Raw genomic sequence first — 13848 nt, 5'->3', positions numbered from 1 at the left:
AGGACTCGAATTGTGGTTGGTTTAGCCACAGGACTAAAGGTCTCTGAATAATCAATTCCTTCTCTTTGGTGAAATCCCTTGGCCACTAACCTGGCTTTATATCTTTCAACACTACCATCAGGCTTCTGTTTTAACTTAAAAACCCATTTGCATCCTACCAAATTCTGATTAGGGGAGGGAGGCACAAGAGACCAAGTGTTGAGATCTTGTAAAGCCTTAAATTCTGTGGCCATAGCTTCTCTCCATTGAGGACTCTTGTTAGCTTGGGTAAAACAAGTTGGTGTTGGGGGTAAAGCTATATTGGTCAATGTAGGGGAGATAGGATGTTTGGTTGAAAATGCTTTTGGTTTAAAAATTCCAGACTTAGCTCTTGTCTGCATTGGGTGAGTGGACTGAATTGGTTGAATTGGTAGTGGTTCATGAATTGGTGGTTGGTTAAGTATAGGAGGTTGAACCACAGGTGATGGAGTTTCATGTATAAGTGGTGGAGTTTCATGAACAGGTGACTGAGGTTCATGAATAGGAGATAAGGGTGGAGTATGAACCTCAGGTGCAGGAAGAGGTGAATCAGGTTCCTCATGAACAGGATTTCCAATAAGAGGCTGTTCAGGAGGTATGTCAGGCTGAAAGAAAGATGGTGAAATAGGAACTATATCTTGATGACTAATGGATGAATTATCAGAAGTACCAATGTTAGAATACTTGGTAGAAGATAAAGGAAAGTAATCTTCATTAAAAACCACATGTCTCGAAATATAAACTCGACCATTTGTCGGGTCTAAACACTTATATCCCTTTTGGTCAGTAGCATATCCTATAAAAATACATTCCTTACTCCTTGGTGCAAGCTTATCTTGTGCATATGGTCGCAACCAAGGATAACAAGCACAACCATAAACTCTAATAAAGTCATAATCAGGAGTGCAAAAGAATAGTTTCTCTAATGGTGACACATTTTGTAAAGATAATAGAGGAAGCCTATTAATGAGATAATTGGCTGAATTGAGAGCTTCAAGCCAATAGGAGCTAGGAAGTGAAGATTGAATCAGTAATGTTCTAGTGATATCAAGCAGATGCTTGTGTTTAGACTCAGCCACTCCATTTTGTTCTGGAGTATGAGGACAAGTCATTTGATGAGTAATTCCTTTACTTTGAAGAAACAACTTAAGAGAAGTAGCAATAAACTCTCCTCCTCCATCTGTCCTAATGGTTTTAACCTTGTGACCCAACTGATTTTCAATAGAAGTGACAAAGGACATAAAAGCTGAAGCAAAATGTGATTTATTTGATAAAGGTAGTATCCAACAATACTTAGAGTAGTCATCTATCACATTAGCATAGTATTTGTAGCCACTAACTGAAACACTAGGAGCAGGACCCCATAGGTCTATATGTAACAAATGTAAAGGAGTAGATGCTACATTATTAGAAGGTTGAAAAGAAAGTTTCTTGCTTCTCCCTAATTGACAGTCTGAGCAAAAGATTGGTTTGATAGCAGCATCAGTAAAGAGATACTTCAATTTCTGCAGAGATTGAAATGAAGGATGGCCCAGCCTTTTGTGCCAAATAACAGAAGAAGTAGGCCTTGCTAGCAAAGCTTTTATTTGAGGTTTAGAAGAGACACCAGCACCAAGCATTATTGGGTACAGACCACCTTTAGCTGGCCCTTGGAAAAGAGTCTGGTTCGAGATTAGATCCTTCACAGAATATTGAACAGGATCAAATGTCAAAGAACAATTGTTATCTCTTGTGAATTTGTTCACAGATAACAAATTGTGTGTAGCTTGAGGGACAACCAACACATTCTTAAGAGAGAAAGTATGATTCATATGCTTAAAGATAGAATTACCAGTTTGAGCAATAGGCATACCTTGGCCATTAGCTGTGGAGACTATCTCTTTGCCTTTATAGGTGGAAGAAGATGCTATATTAGAAGCATCTGGAGTTATATGATGTGAAGCTCCAGTATCTGCATACCAAGGGTTTTCTCCCAAAATGTTGGTTGTAGCAAGCATAGCTGCCAAATTACTTGGTGGGTTTCGACCTTGATAGGAGAAATTCATGCGATGATAGCACTCAACTGCAGTATGCCCTACTTTATGGAAAATTTGACATATAGGCTTGTCACCATTATTGGTTCTTGAAGCTTGTTGAGAGTAATTCTTTGCTTGAGAAGCACTATTACTAGAACTCTTGCCTTGAAAAGAATTATTGCTATAATTCCTTGTATTTTTAAATCGATTAGGATATGGATTAGAAGAATTACCAGTACTGAACCTTGGTTGATTCAATCGAACTTGAGGATTAGTGAATAAGACTTGATTCACATTGAGCATAGACCTCTTCTGTTTCTCAAAGATAGTGATTTCCTCACTTATTAAAAGATTTTGTAACTCAGACACAGAAACAGGAGGTTTTCTTAACCTAATAGCTGCTGAAAAAGAATCATATTCTGATGGAAGAGCTCTCAAAATACTCACGACTAACTCAACATTAGAAGCTGGACTACCAGCAGCAGCAAGAGAATCTGATATCTTCTTTACTTTAGTGAGAAATTCAGGCATTTTCTCTGAATCTTTCTTCAAATCACGAAGGTTTTCTTGTAGCTGGAAGACATGAGAAGTAGAGGCTGAAGCAAAAGAATCCTCAAGATTCTTCCAAAGTTCTTGAGAAGACGTATTTCCTACCACATAAGGAATCACAGAGTCTGATAAAGTTGAATTTATCCAAATCAATAAAGTTTGATCTTCTTCTAACCATTCAAGATATTCAGGATTGATTTCCTTTGATTCAGTATTTAGAAATTGAGTAGGTTGAGGGCGAGTTCCATCTATGAGATCGAGTACTTTGTATTTCTTAAGTATAGGAAGAAACAGTGACTTCCAAGCCAAATAGTTATCACTTTGAAGTTTAATTGGGATTACATTTCCCATTGAATTGATAGACAAAGATGTGATTTTAGGATTCTCCATGGTTGAATTAGAAGATAAAAGACAGATGATGAAGACGAAGAAGAAATTGATGAAGAAACAGATGAAGACGATGAAGAAATTGATGAAGAAACAGAAGAAGACGACGAAGAGGATGAAGTTCTAGAGAGAGAAAACGAGAAAAGGATTTTCAGAGAATGAGCGCACTTAGCTCTGATACCATAGTTGATTTGATTCTCATTAAAACTAAAATGAATTAGTACAAGAGTATTTAAAGAGCAATTACAACTAACTCTATAACAAACTCAAAACAGAAATGGTTTCTCTCTCTAACTAACTATAACAAACTCAAGGTAGTTGGGTTAGGCTGAGTTGAGGGTGGACGAGAACTGGTTCAGCCATAACCAACTTAACAGAAATTGAAGTGTTATGATTAGGTATATAGGAGCCAAACAAGGAGCTGTCCAACCCAATTAAATTATACCCAATTTGAATTATTCTCATCTCTATTATACTTTCTCTTTCGCAAAAAAGAAAGAGGTCTTAACATAAGGAATAGCTTCGTATGTTTTTCCATTGCAAAATACGAAAATAAGGAACGACTTCCTTCGCCTTCTCCTCTGCGTAATACAAAGAGCTCTTAAGATAAGGAATGGCTTCTTCCACTTTCTCTACTGCAATTACTTTAAAGCTCTTTAAACCAGAATTTGATCTTTCAATTACAAAGCTTAAAATCGTTTTAAGATAAGGAAGAATTTGATCAACTCTTTTCTCTGCAGAATCTACCAAGCCATTTACACATAAAATTACTTCATTCACTGCCTCCATATTGTCTAATCCAAGAAAGCTACTTCCCAGAGTGAGAGTTTTGTTTAACTTCTCTACAACAATGAGTTTCCACGACGAACCGTAGGTTTCTGTCACAATTGGGTAATAATTTAAGATATATACACAACAAGCCAATGTTTTTCGCTTTCAATATAGTTACCTATTCGACTAGAACTAAATTTTTTAAATTAATAACTACAAACTTAGAGGTTAGGCCTTTTAGGTGCGAAGCACTTGGTCTCACAAGACCTAGTCTTACATAGAGGTTAGGCCTTTTGGGTGTGTCTGCCTCCCCATGTCCAGACTCCAGGCAGAGCCGTCTGGGCATCTTAAAAGGGAGAGTTCTCTGCCAGATTTTAGTCTCGTCCCTGAATTGACTGGACGTCTCTTCTGCGCAATATGTTGCACTTACGAAAGACAATATAATTGGTACTGAGACAGGTGTTACATCAACATGTTTTACCAATAATTGAGGTGGGTAGAAATCAAAATTTATACTACAGTTTTGTTAGACTAAATAATTCCTCTACTCCTTTGAGTTTTAACTCTAACTGAAAAATCCTAAAAATAAAACATGGTATTAAGCTCAATGAAACTGCACATTAAGATCACAAGGAAATGGAAACAAATATCAAGAAAAAGAAGAGACTTACCATTACTTGAAGCAGAAGTAGGGAAAGAGAGAGCTCCCATTAAAATTAAAATCATTAGAAAGAGGAGGAAGAAACCTATTGGGTTTGAAGTTGAACCAAGTTCCCATCTTTGCTACTCTCTACCACACTTTTGACCGTACATTTTTCCCCATGCTTTTAACGACCCTTTTTGCGTTCCATTACCGATAGACCAGTGACGCTTTTTTCTTTTATGCTTCTGGTGATACTTTTTACAACGCTTTTATGACACTTTTGGCCACGCTTTAGTACAAAACTTGCCATGTTTGTGACAGGAATTTCACCACGCTTTTGACAGGACAGTCTGCCATGCTCCTGAATGAACTTTCAACTAAACTTCTAGTACGGTTTTGGTGGCCCCATTTGCCACTCTCTTTATTTGCCTTTGCTTAAATTAGCTCTTGTGTCTGCAGAAGACTAGAGACTACTCGATCATCGAAATCTGAACACATGAATAAATCTTCGTGACATTAAGATAAGGTAATGAAGATACAAGATCAAATTTGGAAAATGACAGGGTCGATAGGTAATGAAGATATTCTTGATCTTGCAGGAAGAAAGGCTACCCAAACATGAGCTATAATAGAGCCTGTAAAGATGATATATTGTTCTTGTTATGATCTATCTTAAGTTTGAAGTTTTCATTTGATTTAAGTTCTGCAACATTTCTCTTGTGAAATGAAAGACTCTCTCTTTAAATTGAGATGGATAATATGGTACTGTTGGAAATTCACCCATGGGTTTCGGAAGACGAATGGGGCAATCAGTATTACTCAGAAAACGACGTTCGAAAACAGGAGGGTGTGAGATATGATCTGAACCTCTAGAGATCTCAGACCATGAATTGAAGAAGTGGCATGAAGATGTGCCATCACAAACAACATGGTTTATGCTACAACCTATAAAAATACCGTCAATTAGTTCTGTTACCTGCACAGAGAGTAACGGTTTTGACTGACCCTCGTGGTTGGCAACTCCGTTAAGGGAGAAGAACGAGCGAACTATGTGAGGAACATAAGTTGGGTTGAGGATGTTAGTTATGGTTACTTCTGCAGTGGTGTGGATGAATGCTGCGCCTGCAGAATTGCAGTTGATGTACGGAGAGAAAGTACTATCGTCATTATGTTTAGTTATAGCAATAAGACCCGCAAGAGGGAAAAAGTAATCTGGTGTGGTTGATAAAGAGGTCTTGAGATGATCAATCAAAATTTTCTTCTCTTGTATGGATTGTTTGCAGGTAGTGGGATCAGTGAAGAGAAATCCCCTTTGCATATATTGGTGTGGGAGGAAAAAGAGATCCCATGGGGTCAAGTCAATCCGTCTAGGGCTTGTGTAGCTCTGATCAGTAGCTGGTCGGACTGTACTAGTAGAGATGCATAAAACTTCTGCTTCAGAGATCATTCTCACTCTATTTCTCTATAGTTTTGGATAACAAACTGTGAAATTTATAACTTAAAGAGAGAGAGATGGGGAGGAGACTAAATCTAATCTCTGTGTATTTGATATATTAATTGTTACCAAGTATACCAACTACATATCTATTATATAAAACAGAAGGGAAAACGATGACTGGGACAAACATCTTTTTTTAATAAAGGATATTGTCTAGAGGCCCTTCTCAAAATTTAAAATATAGTCCCTCGTAGAAATAAAGTTACCTATTTAAAGAATAATATCTTTTCCTTCTTAGAAAAAAGAATTCTAATTTAAGAAAAAAAGAAACAAAATAAATTTCAAGGATTAAAAAAAGAAATTAAAATCACTCTCTCTCAATAAAATAATAACAAATTTAAAAGAAAATAAACACAAGAATAATACAAAAAAATAATAACTAATAAAAATCTCTCTCTTTCAATAAAATATTAAATAATTAAAATCTCTCTCAAGTGTCCGTGCCCTAAGGCACGGGATATACCCTAGTATGGAAATATAAGATAAGTAACCGTGAAGGTACATAAAAAATAAAATCGACCAGTTCTCAAGAGGTGGTGGATTTTAATTGATAATATCGAGAACCAGTGATCATTTGTAGATCGATATAGTTGTCAATATTTATCTTATTCTATACAACATGGACAACTGGCCACACATTTTTTTTTCTTTTTTTCTTTTTTCTGTTGAAAACATGTTTTTCTTATTACCTAAGATGTATAAATATTTTAACAAAATAATTGAATTATTTTGGAATGAGTATCAAGACATCTCTCTATTCTACACTAAGGTGCTGTTTGTTTTTTGTTTTTTTTTCAGATCTGAAATCTGAATTGATACCAATTCAGATTTCAGATGTTTGTTTTTCTTATTTGTAAAAATCTGAAATGTCCACTGAATCAACTAAATGTCTGAATTAGCTAAAAAAGACCCACATTTTTCAGACTTCAAAACAAGTCTGAAACCAATGCCAAAATCTGAATTTGTGTTAATTTACACTAGTAACCCCTTGAATTAAAAAACTTCCACCACCAACACCACTTCCACCACCACCACCACCACCACCACCACCACAACAGAACCAGCACCACTTCCACCACCACCACCACCACCACCACCAGAAAACCACCACCACCACAGAACTGCTAACTACCACCACTAACCACCACCACTAACCACCACCACCACCAGCAACCACCACCACCGAACCAACACCACCAGCAACCACCACCACCGAACCAACACCACTAACCACCAGAGAACCACCACACAACCATCACTACCACCACCACGAACTAGCCACCACCACCACAACAAACCAAACCTCCACCACAACAAACCAAACCGCCGCCACAACAAACCAAACCTCCACCACAACAAAGCAAACCGCCACCACAACCAATGCGCCACCACCACATCAAAATCACGGAGACCACCATCACCCACGGCCACCACATCTGAGAGGTGCGTGAAGAGAGAGAGAGAGAGAGAGACAGAGAGAGAGGCTCCTACCACTTATTAGGGTTTTGGGTTTTTTTTGGCTAATGGAGGAAGAAAGAGGGAGAGCTGGAAAGTAGAGAAAGATATTAGGGTTTCTTTTGGCTGAAATAGGAGAAGGATAAAGAGATTGGTGAATTAGGGTTTTGGGTTAAAAAGAAGAAAGGAGGGCATAAATGTCAAAATTCTAATTCAGGCCCAATAATTCAAACTTAAAAAACAAACATCTAACTTCTAAAATAATTTGGCAAATTCAGATTCAGCGAATTCAGTTCCGCCAATTCAGATTCAGCCAATTCAGATTCAGACACAAATAAAAAAACAAACAGCACCTAAAACTGCACTGATTTTAAGGCCACTCTATGATTAAGACATCTCTATCCTATTCAATTTTTTCATTCCTAGAGTTAATGTTCCTTGTTCGGGAAATCAGAGATTCTCTAATCTGAATGTGAAAACAACAATTCTATCGAGTCTAGGTGATGCGTATCATATTGGGCCTCACGACCTTGAGAGAAAAGACCCAATCAGACAATCCATAATTAGGTCTTTTATTCTAGGGTTATTTCCCTAATAGCCCCCAACTCTGTGACCAGCTTCCCGCCTAGCCCCCTAAATTAGCAAAAATACCCAGCCGGCGACTTATGCCGAAGAAGATGATGATGTGCCGTGATAGATGATGTGGCATATTTTTGCTAATTTAGGGGGCTAGGCGGGAAGCTGGTCACAAAGTTGGGGCCTATTAGGGAAATAACCCTTTATTCTATCAGAAGTTAGAGTAATTATTATTTCCAAGTTTTAGCAAACAAGAAACTAGAGTTTAGGATTTATGTCTTTCCCAATGTTTATCTAGGAGTCTCTAAAAACCTTATCAAAGGGAGTCTATTATGTCTTGCTTTTCATCTTTGAATATTATCAATAAAATATATATCTTGTTTGCATCTCTTTTATCAATATTTACTCGTTATTTGACTTAGTTTATCGTTAGTTTAATTACTTGTTTCAGTTTCATAGCGTCTACATCATGTGGTATTCAGAGCCACCAAATTCTTGGGTGAACTATACTGTAAAAAAAATGTAGAAATTTTTTATTATAATCAATCGAATTCTATTCCTCAAGGGATGATGAATAAAAGGCTCATGCAGAACATGTTTTTCATCAAATAGTTCGTATAATTATCATCAGAATCCCGGAGAACTCGTAAGAGAAATTTCACCACCTCCATACTCTTCGTATACACCACCACCACCTCCACCTTATTATTATTATCCAACACCATCACAACCCCATCTTATAATCCAACACATTCTTCACCATCACCACAACCGTCTTCTCTTTCTTTAGAAACACTTCAATCGATTAAGTCTGACATCAATAAGATGATACAATTATGTGACAAGATCGAGACACTAAAACTTCGACCATCTTCAATGCCTATTATATCTCACAACCATGAAGAAGTAAGATATGCTCAAGAAGCACATGGCAGAGAAATAAAGAGGATCATTTCAATAATATTGATGTTGATCAATCAAATTACAATGAACCTGATCGAACTACCAATATGTTTGTTCCATTAGCTCAGAAATTTGCGTATCTTAAAAAACAATCAAACATTCTTAGAGAATAGGCCTTTAATTTTATTTGGGAACCTAGTGGAACCATTATATCATTCAATAGATATCATAATGTTTTGATCCTACCCAGGAATCTAAAGTTGGTGATGATTATTATTTTTCCAAGTCCCAAATTAGACACCCAATTCTCAATTATTTCACTAATTTGCTTTCAATAAGAAGAGAAAAATCTAGACGATTCAAAATTGCAAATAAGAAGATCTTGACATTCTTTCATGCTTGCTCTCGTCTCTTGTTTCCAATCATTCCTACGCACGACACAAAGAAGGCTACTTTTGGTTAAACAGGGTCTGTGAAAATTTTCTGCACTTCAGAAACCCACCAGATTCTTCTTACCACACAGTTTGGGACGAACTTCTTGAGAGAAGGGGAGGGTGATGCAGATATATTAGGTCTCACGATCATGAGAGAAAAGACCCACTCAGACGGCCCACAGATCAGGTCTTTTATCTTATTAGAAGTTAGATATTTATTAATTTCAAGTTTATCGGATTAGGTTATTTAGCAAACAAGAAACTAGAGTTTAGGATTTATTTCTTTCCCAATTTATGCTTATCTAGCAGTATCTAAAAACCCTATAAAAGGGGGTCTATTATGTCTTGTTTTCTCTCATGGGCTTTTCTCTCATGGTCTAGCACTATTTAAAAACTTTAACTTATGTTTATCTAGTAGTGTTAGAAAGATGATAAACATGACATAATAGACTCCCTTTTATAGGGTTTTTAAAGACTCCTAGATAAACATAAATTGGGAAAGACATAAATCCTAAACTCTAGTTTCTTGTTTGCCAAATAATTCAAAGTGATCAAAGAAATTATTTTATTCCTTGATGGTTTCAAAAGAAATACAAGACTCTATTTATAGAGTTGGAACGATACTAGTTTCTAATTTACTAGTTGCTAATATCTAATAGTTTCTAATATCTAATAGTTTATAATATATTTACTAGTTTCTAATATTTACTAGTTTCTAATATCTCAATGCATGAAAGTTATTATATGAAATATTTCAATATAAGAAAGAATCTCAACACTCCTCCTCAAATTGGTGCATAGATATCACACACGCCCAACTTGTCCACCAATCCAAAAAGTATTCGGCTTAAAATTGTTTTGGTAAAAACGTCAACCACTTTATTAACCATTTGCAACACCTTCGTACTTGCAACACCATGACCCAACTCAGACTCTAAAACATAAATTTCTTCACTGAGTTGGTCACTCTCCCGCTCCAATAATTTTAGCCTCCGTACTTCGTTGTATAGCCGCTCGCTGCGCTCATTGAGCAGGTTTATCTCGTTATATTGGTCATCCATGCCTCCTTTTGTTCTGATAATTTAACTTCCAGTACTTTAATGGAGAATTCATTTCTAGCCAGTGATGTCTCCAAATTCTGATTAAGAGTTCTTTGCTCGGTTGCCCTCGCTGTTTCCATATTCCTGTGCATCTTCAAATCAATAACCTCCTTTTTTAATTTTTCTCTTTCTTCAGTAAGATAACTGATCATCAAATCACGTTGTTTACCTTCTGATACTAGGTCTTCTGCTTTCTGGTTGTCAATGAGGCCACAAATTCTGCATGTTATTTACCAAGTTCAGGTGCTTCAAGAGTTACCTCCATTTGCTTTAAACGTGCGCTTACTTTACCAACTACCGTCATATTTCCAGTCACTTCTTTCTGTAAGCCTGCGAACTTAATACGTATGTGACTTGGACATGAAACACTAGGAATATCATTGGTTAATGACTTCGATGCCATTAGTTCATCCTCTAACTTTCTCGCATCAAATTGAGTCTCTTGTTGTTGAAACATTTCCAGTAGTTTTGGCCCTTTTCTTCCAATAATTTCTCTTTTAATAACTCACTGTTTTGATAAGATAATTGCAACTTCCTTGCTTCTTGGACTTTAAACTCACAGTTCCTTTGCTTTTCTTGCAACTGCTTCACCAAAATACTTGTATCTGCAGAAGTACCTTCTTGAGATAAAGAACTAAGACTTGCAAAGTTTCTTCTCCACTTCACACTTTTGGTGCAAACACTCGTTTAGTTGATTTCTGAGATTCTCTAACTGCTCCACGCAGCAGAGTTTATCCCTAAAGTTCTTCCTCTCTTTTTCCACGTTACTTGTAGTGACTATCATTGCTGAAGCTTGCTCAACAGTTGGATTTTCTTCCTCTGTCTCAACAAGTGCAGCTAAAAGGGTTTTCTTAGAGTTTTCTTTCGATTGTGATCCCACCATCCTGGATAAGCTTGTAGTTCATAACAATGACTTTGGTATGACCAGTTTTGTTACGACGGGTACACTTGTAAGAAAATTGGTCGGATTGATAAATAGCTTTAACAAGATTATTTTTTATCTTATTTCAAGTCATCATTGCGGAAGAATCATTTGTTTCACATTCACCATTAATCGTTGTGCACCGAACAAGCTTACGGTGAACCAAAGCATAACGCTCTTCTAAATCAGGAGTGGGATCCTTTCTTAAAATTTCACCACGAATTTGTTCAAATTCGCCATCTAACCCGACAAGAAAAATGTGCACACGTTGTCGTTCAACTGATTTACGATATGATACAATATCGTTTTCGTTTTCCATGATCACTTTGTCGCGGTGATCTAATTCACTAAAGATCTCAACCAATTCACCGTAATAAATCGAGTTCTCATTCTGTTTGGCAGAAAACGCCCTCTGATTCAAATAGAAGACTTGCAACTCATCAGATCTATCCTAAAATGTTTTAGATAAAGCTTTTCAAATATCACGAGTTGTAGGTAAACGAATGTATCTCTATATAATTTTTGGAGTCGTAGACATCAACAACCATCTCTTGACTTTTTGATTTTCTGCGTACCACTTCTCATATTTAACGTCATGTTCAGCTGGTGGTAATGAATTACCTCAAAGAAATGAAAGTTTTTATTTTTCAGCAATATGCATCTCCATGATTTGAGATCACATATCATAATTTTTTTCATTCAATATAATCACTGAATTAAAGGATCCTCCTGACTGAAAAATTGTACCAATTGTCTGGTCCATTTTTTCTACTATATTAATTATAAGTAAAAGTTTATATCAGAAAATTTAAGAAATTGAATCTCTGAGAAGATAGTTCCACCAACTCAAAGTCTTGTAAATTGTGAGACAATATAGATCACACAGTAAAAATTAAAGTTATTGTTTTGTCTTTTTGCCTTCTTTCTAAAACCAAAATAAATTCTTTCTCTTTAAAATATTGATACAGGTTTTTTTTCGTTCTTCGGAACTAAGATAGGAAAAGAATATGAAGATACAGGTTCTTTCTCCAGCAATCGACAAAAATTTCAAAAATACAAATTTAAAACTGTTGGCTCTGGTACCAAGTTCAAAGTGATCAAAGAAATTATTTTATTCCTTGATGATTTTCAAAAGAAATACAAGACTCTATTTATAGAGTTATAACACTACTGTATCTAATTTCCTAGTTGCTAATAGTTAATAGTTTCTAATATCTAATCGCTTCTAATATCTTTACTAGTTTCTAATATTTACTACTCCCTCCGTCTCACAATGAAAGTCCATTATCGAAACTCACCCGATTTATTTTCGTTTTGTGTGTTCCCATATTGTCCTCATTAAATAAGAGTGCTAGCATTTATTGTAATACAATCTAGTGAATTTTATTGGACAAAACTAGTGCATGCACTATCTTTCCTAATAAATGCACTTGATGTTGATAGAATTAAAGAGGGGTATATTTGCCAAAATATTGGATATTATAGGTTATATATGGTATGGGACTTTCATTGTGAGACAACCCAAAAAGGAATAATGGACTATCATTGTGAGACGGAGGGAGTATTATCTAATATCTCAATGTATGAAAGTTATTATATGAAATATTTCAATATAAGAAAGAATATCAACACAAATAACCTAACCTGATAAACTTGCAAATTGTAAATACTTAACTTCTAATAAAATAAAAGACCTAATCTATGGGTCGCCTGAGTGGGCCTTTTCTCTCATGGTCGTGAGGCCTGATGAGACATGGAAATGTCCCATCTGAATCTCTTAACTCGGACTAGTTAGTCCAATTCGAGCAGTTATTCTCATGAATTACTTGTTTCTCTTTCTCAGGTGACTTTTACGAAGTTCAGTGTAAAAAACGATTAAAATCGGAAGAAAGACATGCTAAGGGAATTTTGGTCATTTAGTGGTGATGGTGCTCTAGTAGTTTGGTATATTTTGATACTCGGATGAAAGTGTAGTCCAAGACGAGCCCGTGGGTGAAAACGGAGGTCAAATCGGAGTCCGGACGAGTAAAATAGACTAAGTCAAAGTTTGGGTCAAAGCTAGTTGACTAAAGTGAAGCAAATACCGTCTAGAGACACGTGGCGACCAACCAGACGGCGAGGGATACATTTTCGGTATTCTGGTGGGCACGCCCGGGACTATTTCGGGATCTATACCAGGCGCTGATCTCGTACACTCGGGCACAAGATGTTACCATGCTCCTATACGCAGCCAACCAAATCTACGTCTGAGATCATTCCTTGGCACATGACTCTATCTAAAGGTGTGTCCCAATCGACTAACTTGTCCCGAGATGTACCATATCGTGTTCACTTGACAGTCAACACAACAGCTCACGTCCCTTGCGTTGCTATCCTCTCCATTTAAAACCGAATATCTCTTAACAGTAGAGAGATAAAACGGAGATACTAAGGAACCGAGAGAGGTGATAGTGATGGAGATAGAAAGGAAACAAAGATTTCCTTATATTATTTAGAAGGAAAGAAGGAGAATTGTGGGATGAATTAGAACCGAGAAGGAAAGGAAGGATTCGGGAATATTGTTTAGAGAGAGAAAGA

At 36.4% G+C, this 13848-nt stretch overlaps 1 pseudogene; it reads right to left on the bottom strand.

The window, feature by feature from the left end:
• Nucleotides 1–5006: 5006 nt before the first annotated feature.
• On the bottom strand, nucleotides 5007–5830 carry LOC147565887 (putative acetyltransferase At3g50280; annotated as a pseudogene).
• Nucleotides 5831–13848: the final 8018 nt, after the last annotated feature.

Source organism: Eschscholzia californica, unplaced genomic scaffold, assembly GCF_041429995.1.
Source record: "Eschscholzia californica isolate CP2 unplaced genomic scaffold, dmEscCali1.0.p SCAF_1, whole genome shotgun sequence".
NCBI classification, from domain to species: domain Eukaryota; kingdom Viridiplantae; phylum Streptophyta; class Magnoliopsida; order Ranunculales; family Papaveraceae; genus Eschscholzia; species Eschscholzia californica.
The sequence above is the reverse complement of the archived record's forward strand: the minus strand, read 5'-3'. Positions and strand labels throughout refer to the sequence as shown.